The following is a 10,651-nucleotide window of genomic DNA, read 5'->3' on the forward strand; positions in this document are numbered from 1 at the left end:
ATCCCGGCTACATCCAGGGTGCTGCAGGACTGGGAGGCCCACCACACCAGAGTCTCCACTCGGGTGCCCATGCTTTCAAACCCTGACGGTTCTCCTTTTCCTGAACCTTCTCTCCCACCAATGGTATGAGCAGCAAATATGCTAATGATGTCCACAGTGTGGCTAGATCAAAGGGTATGCTACACCCAGGGACCTTTTCAGCAGCAGCTTGTCTTTCTTGGACATCCTCTTCACCTCTGTCACAGGCCCCAAAGTGCTTTGGCGTCACCTGGGGCAGGAAACCCCTCTCCTACCAGGGCTGCATGGCCCAGCTGTGTTTCTCTCTGGCTTTGGGGACTGCAGGGTTTGCTCTCTTCATCAGCACCTTGTTTCAACATTCCATTGCCATGTGCCACCCACTCCAGCATGTCTCTGCTATGAAGCAAAGCCTTTGCTTATGTGACGTCCTGGGCACTCAGTAACAGGTTTCCCTGTCATAAGGCTGCACTTGGCCCGGGTGCCACAGCTGAGGTGCTGCAGCTCCAATGAGTACAAATGCTCTCAGGCTTGGGGAACAGGCAAGAGGAGCTGGAGCTCTGCCTGCTGTCACAGAATTGTGGCATTGTTGGAGTAGCTGCTGAGACATGGTGGGACAGCTTGCGTGATGACAGAGCTGCAACTGATGGCTACAAGTTCTGCAGGAGAGACCAGGAGGGAAGGTGAGGAGGGGGGATGTCCTTTGTGTGAAGAGGAAGCTCAGCTGTATGGGGCTCTTCCATGGCATGGGCAAAGGGAGGCAGCCCTGAAGGGCAGAGGAGCTCAGGGGTTTGGACAACAGAAACATGCTGAAGATGTGCAAGGAGAAGTGGCAAGGTGCGCACAGGGCGCAGAAAAACTCCATGCCAAAATATTCACCTATGGTCCCTCTCTAAACAGAGGACAGAAACCCATTGCAGCATTGCAATTTGTCTCATCAGAGGATGGTTATCTGTGAGAGGTGGAAAAGTCCCTCTCTGGAAGGCCCTATTCCCATCTCTTAATGAGGCAGGACACCTAGATGGGGACAAGAAGGGAGCTCACTGACACATGGCTCAGATATTGGTTCAGATGAGTCAGTCTAGGCATCTTATGCCAGTTTAGAAGCCTCTGGGCTGGAGTGGGATTCAGCAAACTCCTGAGAACTCCACAAGCATGCCGCAGGTGGGATTCCCCTTGCCCAAGCTGAAGTGAGCACAACAGAGGTGTCTGCATGGGAGCTCCTTGTCTAAGCTCCCACTGTAATCGCTGGAGATGGAGGGTGGGAGTCAGTTGCCCATAAACAAGCACCTGGTGACATTAGAAGAGACAGAGGTGGTCCAAGACATGTGCCAGTGTCTGCTTGCTCTGATGGAGCAACTAAGAGCAAGATCCTCCTTGAGCACTAGGTGGGGACCAGGTGGGGAATTTCCTTGGCCATCTCAAGTGACCCTAGATGCCTAATACTGCTAGAGCACCACTCTCTGTGGAGTTGAGACACGTGGGGATCTCTGCAGTGCAAAATCCTAATGTGATTCAGTGCAGACCCTTGATTTAATGACACAGAAATAGGCTGGCAGGGCCATGTTGGATGCCTGGGGTGTCCAGCACAACTGCATTTTTCTAGCAGATACAGCATGGGACCCACAGGAAAGCCATGGCTTTTTGGAGTGGTGCTGGGCAAGTGCCCCAGGGCATCTCTGATTTCCTACCTGTGCCCAAACAAATGAATCTTTCCTCTGCCTTTACGCACAGCCTGTACTGTCCACATCCAAGTGTGCTGTGCAAATGGGAGGCACAGCACACCACAGTCTCCCCTCTAGTCTCAGGACTCTCAAATCCTTCTTGCTCTCCTCCCTCTGAACCTCTTCTCACCCCTGGACAATATGAGCAGGGATTGTGCTAATGATGACCTCAGGGTGGATCACAGGCTGCCCAGGCCCAGGGACTTCTTCGGTGGCACCTTGTCCTTCCTGGAGATCAGTTCACCTCTGCCACAGGCCCCAAGGTGCTGCAGAGTCAGCTCAGCCAGCAAACCCCTCTCCTGGCATTCCTGCATGGCCCAGCTCTTTCTCCCTGGCCTTGGGCACTGCAGGGTTTTCCCTCTTAGTGGGAAGCTCCTTTCATACCTCAGCTCTCGGGCAATAAGGCAGCATGCAGGAAGTGAATTGGAGGGAGAGGCAGCAAAGCAGGAATTTAGAAGTATTGTCCAGCAGATCAGAGTTGGTGTTAGGGAAGCCAGAGCTCCCCTAGGACTGACACTTGCAGGGGACATCAAGGACATGGAGAAAAGCTGCTACTACTTCAGCTGCAGTAAAAGAATAAAAAGGAAAATATTGGCTCACTGCTGGATTGGGCAGGGAATCTAGTAACAGCAGCTGCAGGTAGGTCTGAGGAACTAAGTGCCTTCTTGGCTTCAGTCTTCACCAAGGTCTCCCAGGCTGTTGTGCCTAGGGTCAAGACTCCTGAGGAGAAAACCAACCTGCAGTGCATAGGTCTTGAGTGTGGGATGGCTTGCAAGAACTCAGTCCATACAAGTCTCTGGGATTGGATGGGATGGCTGGCATCCATGGACATGGAGAGAGCTGGCTGCTATGACAGCAAGGCTGCTCTCTGTCATCTTTGAAAGGTTGTGGAGATCAGGGGAGGTCCAAAGGAAAACAACAACAGCAACAACGAAAGGTGGAAGAGCGTTGAGTGAGGGATTACTTGGAAGAACTCAACCCATACTAGTCCATGGGACTGGATGGGCTGCATCCGAGGACATTTAGAAGGCTGGCTGCTATCACAACAGGGCCAGTCTCTACCATCTCTGAAAGGCTGCGGAGATCAGGGGAGGTCCCAATGACCAGAAAAAGGAGTATGTTGTGCCCATCTTCAAAAAAAGCCACAAGGACAACCTGGGGAGCTGCAGGCCACTCAGCCTCACTTTGGTGAGCAGTGTGTCATGGAGTCAGTCCTCTCACATCACACTTCTGGGCACATGAAGGAGAAGAAGGTGCCTGGGAGCAGTCAGCATGGATTTCCTGAAGGTAAATCATTCCTGAGCAACCTGATTGCCTTCTGTGATAAAAGACCTGTACTTGCAGAGGAGAGCAGAGTAGTGGATGTTATTTACCATGATTTTAGCAAGGTGTTTGACACTGTCTCACATTATCTTCTTGTATACAAGTAAGTGTGACAACACACTGCGTAGAGAACTGGGTGGGTAAAAAGCTGGTTGGATGATCACGCTCAGAGGGTTTTTGTGAATGGGTGGTGCTTTACCTGGAAGCCAGTGACAAGTGGAGTACGCAGGGGTCTATACCGGGATCTGTCCACGTTCATCAGTGACCTGGAAGACACAACTCTCAACGCATTTCTTTCCACGCCGCCCGCCCCTCGCCAAAAAAAAAATCCGTTGTATTATACTATTATAGAAAAAAAAAAAGGGAGGTTAGAAGAAAGGCATGAGCTGCAGTCAAGCTAATGCAGAGCCACCCCTTGGGAGCTACAGAGACTTAGGAGGAGATGAAAACCACAGTCTGAATCCCACTGAGACAGCTGGAGCTCTTGCCGTGGAGAGAGAGGTGTATGAGCAGCGTCTTCCAGCTCCTTCAGCAACCTCCTGACTGTTGAATTTGGAATGGAAGCTATGGGCACGCACAACGTCATCATCTGATGTCACTCAATCTAAAACAAATGTGGATGTTCAGACAGAATAGGAAGCATATTAAAACCAGGCCACCTCCTTACCATGAGTTCCACCTACCCCTCTGACTCGAGTCAATGAATCCCATGAGATTAAAGAAGTGAAAAGGTCCCTGTGTGCATCTTTCTTCAGGGGATGTGGTGCGAACAAACAGAGCTGACAGGCCCAGGGTTGCCAGAGCTGCCAACTTCTCCAGAGCACGTATTCCTGCAGGCTCCAGGGGAGACCTTTGCCTGTATGTTGGCTCTCTAGCCGTTTAGAGCCCTGGCCTGTACCGTGCTGGGTGGCAGTCACCATTTCTAGAACAATAATCAGAAAACAAGAAGTTTGAAAAGAAAGTTACCAAGGCCAACAGATGGGTTTTTTCTTTCTTTTCACCCTTCCCCCCACTTTTATTGTTATTGTTGTTGTTGTTGTTGTTAATGCTCTCCGTACTCCAACAAGTAGTAAGCTGTTCTGTGATCAGGACAACTACCAAAGCCCATTTTCTTGCTGGCTCGTGCCACACCTCCCCTAAGCAATCCTGCCCATCCCCACCATGGCTGCTGGCCCCCACCATGCTGGCTGGGCAGGTGATGGTTCTCACATCACACATGGGCATTGGCCCCCAAATGCACGCAGGGCAAGGGGTCAGTTAGCTGATATGGGGGAGAATTACAACCTTCTCTCTCAGCACACACCTGTCGGGATCGCTTCCTCACCCAGACATTGATTTTCATGATGCCTAGAGTTCAAAAATATTCAGATCTCTACATTTGTCATGTTCAGCTGAAATTGGTCAACAGGTAGCAAGGAAGGTGGGAAGGGAGGAAGGAGCAGAACAGCATTTTTAGAAAAACATTAACATGAGCATTGAAACACAGGAATTATATCTAAAGAACTGCAAAATGGATGGGTAAGGTTACAGCATTATCCTAAGTAAGATACTGATTTTGTTCAGTCATTGCCATGGTTTCACCTTTCCTTGTGTGCTGTCTTCTAAGCCCGGTTGCAAATAAACTTTCTAGTGATCTCACTGTAGTGTTACAAAACACATTTGTGGACAGCATTTCTTTTAACAGTCCTGAAAGGCAAAGAGGGCTACACAATTCTATGCAGATCTTTTGTCTAAAAAGATAGACAGCACATTTCTTTGGTCTTGAGTCACTCAAGGAAAAGCATGGATTGAATCAACACACCCAAATCTTTTGTGGACCATTTTGGTCGAGGAAAAGGAGGCTGAGTCCTTCAACTTGATCAGTAAGAACGACGTCCTGTATGGGAACTCTAGTACCGAGTTTCAGCTTCATGCTTACTTCTCCCATGGACTGATATACAAACTCCCCGACAAACTTTTCTTTACTCTCTCCTCTCCCAGCCCTCACTCTTACAACAGCCAAGGCTGTTTACAAGGACCCAGCAGTCTGAATCCAAAGGACACAGACATTTACCTGTTGCAGTTAAGAAATGTTTCCTTTTGTCCAGTAGGCAATGCCAGTAGGCATTGATGTGGCAATTCAGCCTCAGAACCCTGAAAGTGATTCCTCATCACTATACATTGCATTCTCCTTTAAAATACTATTTATACAACCCAGAAGACAAGAGTTGGGTTCCTCCACCATAGGGCTGCTCCTGTTCCCGGCCAGCTGGTGCCATCACGTGGCAGCACAGCTAATTACAGCCCTCTCAGAGCCCACCTCCCCTCTCACATTGGCCATGGGAGCTGCTGGAGCTACAGATGATGTTTGATGGGCACCTCTGACAGGGAGGTGAGATCCCATCACCTGGTTCAACACGTATGTCTTCCTGGGAACTCACTGCAGTGGAGTTTTAACCTAATTTCAGACACCGTCATGGCAAATACGTACAATCGAGCTCATCACCCTTGGTTTCTTCTGCAGCCAGCAGAAAAAGAGACGTTTTGAAGGTTCTGCTTCTGCCTGAAAAGACTTGGGCACCAGCCTTCCCTCCTTGGGACATCTCACAGCTTCACCATGCTGGAGGGGAAAGGACGCGAGACACCTACCTCTTCTCAGCACTGCGTGCCACATGCACTTGTCCTTCCTTTTGTCTTTCAAGCTGAGTTTGACTTCCTCTACCATGACACTAAGGTAGATTTCACTGAAGATCTGCTGCTTTTCTGCCCCTCTGAGATGGAAGTCCAGGATCTGGTGGAAAGGCAGGAATTGCTCTCAGGAGCTGCTCTTTCATAGCCAGCACAGCAGAAGAAACCAACCCTGTGACCATCCATCATGGTCAAGCTCATCTGCTTGATGGAGGAGCACAAGAAACCAACCCCATGACCATCCGCCATGGTCAAGCTCATCCACTCAATGGAGGAGCAGAAGAAACCAACTCCATGACTGTCCATTGTGGTCAAGCTCATCTTTGAAGAGTATGGATGAGATGGAAGAGTAGAAGAAACCTTGTCTTAGCGTATGTCCCAAAATTTGGATATTTCATGTAAACGAATAGCTTAGGCTCCAGGCAGCAACTCTTGCCCCAACCTTAGACACTGATATTGGGGTGGGATAAACTACATTTTGAAGGAAACCAGTCTCCTTGGTTGTGGAGCAACCTGAGATGGTTCTTCCACCTGAGGCAGATGCATTTTTAGCGACAGAAGTTGGAGAACCATCACATTCTACCAACCTAAAGGGATCATAGGAAGGAATTGGAGACACAGGCCATTTTCTAGAGGTCACAGCTCATGTTGAGGACGTTTATATAGGAGTTGAGGCTTGCTAACAGCGCAAGAACCATCGCTCTGCCACGTGATTGGGCTTATTCCACCCGTAAAACGCTCGGCTCTGCCACGTGAAGTACCACCGGCCTCAGCTCTTCCCCAAATCCCAGTTACCTTGGGTTGTACAGCTGCGGGTGCAGAGCCAGAAACAACGTAGGACCTCCCACAGTTGAGACGCTTGGTCAACGGCGGTTTATCCACCTGGTAGGACATGGACGACTTCTCCCTCTCTTCGATCGCCTGCAGAAAGTCAAACATGGTCAGCGCCGGGAGAGAAAGATGAGCAAACACGGACGTACATGTAGATCCGGACTCATCAGGCGCCGCCCAGCCCTGGAGGAACGGTGACGCTTCTGCAGCGCGGCATGTGCTTGCTGGGATCTCACCTGCTTTATGGAGCGGTCATCGGGGATCAAGTAGAGATGGAGGGTGACAGGTTCGTTCCTGGTGGCGTGGTAGATCAAGGGAGTGGAGAGGCAAATGGAGAAGCAAAGCCACCTTCCTCCAAAGCACCGCAGAAAGGAGAAGCTGGGGTCTTCCAGCACCGCGTGGAACGGCTGCACCTCTGCTGGCATCTCCAGGACCAGCTTCCCATCCGCAAAGTGGCCAATTTGCATCTTGGAAGCGTCGTCTTGGCCTGCCGGGAGGAAACGAGGTCTCCTTCGGCCTCCAGAGGCTCCCGACGAGGGTTTAACCTGTGAGCCCGGAGCGGGGACTCCTGGACCTCGGCTTTGGAGGAAGAGGAGGACAGAGAAGGAGGTGCGGGACACCACAAAGCCAGGGCAAAGCCGCGGCCCGGCTGCTCCACCTCCGAGGCACACGAAGTGTGGCAGGTAGACGGCACCCACGGCGCCAGCCGGTTCCACCTGGATGTTGAACAATGGGCCGACGAAGGTCCATCTCTCCGCATCGGCTCCCCGCAGGTGCTGCTGCCAGGAGCCGTACTCGTAGCTCAGGGTAACCACTGCCTTCACGTCGAAGCACAGATCGGTCTCAGCGCACCGAAACGAGCTGGCACCAGGGAGCGAAACTCTGCGCGGCAAAGAGGAGAGCTGGATCAGGGAACGGTCAGGAGGTCTAGCTTGGACCCATGATGGAGTTAACATCCTGCACGAGCAGCGCTTAAAACCTGCCTCCTAGAGAGGCCAAAAGCTCTCAGATTAACAGCAGCCGCCTGGTAGACACCATAAATTCAAGCAGGCTGCTCCTACCTCAGTCCCGCCAAGCATTCGGCCATGTTCCCTGAGACGCCCCCAATTTGGAGCCACCACCTCTCACCTGTAGGCTTTCTTGCCACCCTCATCTCAAATGATCTCTGGCACAGTCGCTTCTGGGAGACACTGGAGAGAGGAACGAGCGTTAGCTTGGCACCCACCAGAGATGTCCCAGGAGCTCTGCGAGGTGCCGTGGGAGAAGAGCTTGGTAGTTTTGGAGCCAAGGAGGTGAGAGGGACCAAAGACCAGCCTCGTGGTTTGCATCCTTGCGGGAGTATCACGCGCACGGAGATGATCCCCAAAATTCAGCGCAAGGAAGGAAAGGCAGAGCAGATGGAGAAGATGCATCACACCGTTCTCCATCACCAGCTCAGCAAATGGGCAGGAAAAATTAAAAAGCAGGCAGAAAAAATGAAAAAAACCCATCTCAAGCCCATCCCAGCAGGTCCCCAGAGACCCAAGGTGGATGTACGTCTCTCCCACCATGCGGCCAGGGCTGCCCAGGCATCTAACCCTGGGCAAGGTGACTCTTGGGGACAACAGAGAGGGATGCCGGAGATAAGGAGCTCCCACCTTGTCCCTCTGACAGCAGCCACAGCTGTCCTCCTCCCTGCGTCAGGCCACCAGGGAAACATCTGTCACGGAAATAGCAGAAGAAATAAATCCCAGACGGCTATCGAGGCTCTTCAGGGTGTTGCGAGGCAATGGTAACTGCATGCTAGAGCAGCTGCGCTCTCGCTCGCGGTGTGCGACGCTACAGCGTGATCCCCTTTGACCTCGTTTCAACCAAGATCAGACCGGGACCATCCTCCTCCCCCCGGCTGAAGGTTGGGTGAGTTGCGTCCCGCCATTGGTCCCACCAGGGCTGAGCCTCGGTGAAAGGCAGCTCCCCGTTTCAGCAAAATTAAGTGCACCGGCAACGGGACACGAAGCCCCCGAAACGCCCGTGAAACCTCCCTGCGGACAAGCTCAGCGCCACTCACCGGGATCAGATGAGTCCTCCTCGGAGCTGGATGAAAAGCCAAACCTGGACATCACTGAAGAGACACGAGAATAGGTTAAAAGACACAAAAGAAAGACGATGAGCGACACGGAGCCTCAGCGGAGGTCGGAAACATAACCTCGCTCACCCATCAGCGCAGCATCTTGCTGCACCCAGGACACAACTTCAGCTTGTCCGTGGATTTGTGGAGGAGAAAGAGAGGGAAAAGTCCACAAAATCTGGAGCCTGGATCAGCTCTCCGCTAAACTGCCAGCTGTGGGCAGGAGCCAGGCTGCCCCATTCCCCGTCGCAAGTGGGAGGGACTTTGTGCCATCTCAGAAGGGTTCTGGACCCAGCTGGATCAAGCCCTGCTTCGAGCAGGTTGGGCCAGAGACCTCCCAAGGTCCCGGCCGAGTTGGATTGTCCCCGCGTTCCCACAACGCTATGGTTGAAACCACTGCAAAACCCCGTCCCCAAGCGGATGAAAACGGGACCAACCTGCTTCTCTTGCTGCCACCAGAGAAGAGCCACGATTGTTGCTTCTGCTCATTTCTGGAATGAGACGCAGAGAGGAAACCGGTGGGAAACCCGTTACAGTGGCGCGACGTGGGACGAGGACCCCAACCCAAGAGGACACCCTTAACCCCCCTCCAACCTCTGCCCCAGGGAGGGGGTGCAAGGAAAGAGGACCAGGTTTCACACCCATTATTTCTGCCCCGCTTTCGGCTTGGGAAGTCCCAGCTCCTTCTCCAAGTCACCTAGGTCAAACTGAGCTGCGGCTCCAGGGCATTTCATTCCTCGGAAAACACACATGCAAGGAGGTGGACACCACGTGTTGGGACACAGCCAGGAGGAGAAAGGTAGCTGCTCCAACTAGGAGGGTCCAAGCAGCTCTTCCGCACCCTCAGGAGTCAAAAAGAACCAAAAACGGGGCCAGACTGAGCACCAGAAGAAGTAAAAACATGATCTTGGAGCAACTCAGCTGGTAGATCACATCCTCGTTGACCGAGAGTCCATAGAGATGCATTGAAGGGACAACGTGTTGGAGGCTTCATGTGTCCAAGGGACAGCGTGTCCGAGGGACCACGTGTCCGAGGGACCACACGTACTTCGGAAACAGAGGAGCCCACCAAGACCCGACAGAGATGACTCAGTGGAAGGGGAAGGACGAGGCAGTACTGGGAGCTGGAAGGAGTTCTGGTGTCTAAAGCTGGGGCTGAATCCCACTGCAAGGGTTGGAGGGGCCAAATCCCACCACGAGCGCTGGAGGAGCTGAATCTGCCCTGGGAAGCTGGAGGAAATAAAACCTACTCAGGAACTTGGAGAGGGTAAATCCTACCTGAAGAGTTGAAGAAGATAAATGTCACCTAAAAAATCAAGTATGAATCCCACCAGGAGAACTGAAAGAGAAGGAAAATCTCACCTGAGAAATCAAATATGAATCCTACCAGGAGGATTAGAAAAGGCAAATCCCACCTGGAGAGTTGGAGGAGGAGATAAATCCCACCTGGAAGAACAGGTGTGAATCGACCAGGAGAGCTGAAGAAGCCAAATCCCACCTGGAGAGCCAGAGGAGAAGGAAGATCTCACCTGGAAAGACAGAGGAGGTTGGATGAGGTCAATCCCACTCCAAAAGTTGCATGAGGTCAATCCCACCACAAAGGTTGGATGATATCAATCCCACCCTGAAAGCTGGACAAGCTGAATCCCACCAAGAACACTGGAAAAGCTGAATCCTCCCAGGCAAGTCGGAGAAGGTCAATCCCACCCAGAAAACAGGACAAGGACAATCCACCCAGGAAAATCAGGAGGAGTCAATCCCAACTGGAGAGCTGCAGGAGCTGAAACTCACCCGGAAGGCCGGAAAAGGTCGATCCCACCACAAAAGCTGGCCGAGATCAATCCCACCTGGCAAATTAGAAAAGCTCAGTCCCGGCCCAAAAGCTGGATGAGATCAAGGCCACCTAGAAGGCTGGATGGGATCAAGCCCACCTAGAAGGCTGGAGAAAGTCAACCCCACCCCAAAAGTCGATGAAGTCAGTGTC

The sequence above is a fragment of the Dromaius novaehollandiae genome, unplaced genomic scaffold (genome assembly GCF_036370855.1).
Source record: "Dromaius novaehollandiae isolate bDroNov1 unplaced genomic scaffold, bDroNov1.hap1 HAP1_SCAFFOLD_31, whole genome shotgun sequence".
Classification (NCBI taxonomy): Eukaryota; Metazoa; Chordata; class Aves; order Casuariiformes; family Dromaiidae; genus Dromaius; species Dromaius novaehollandiae.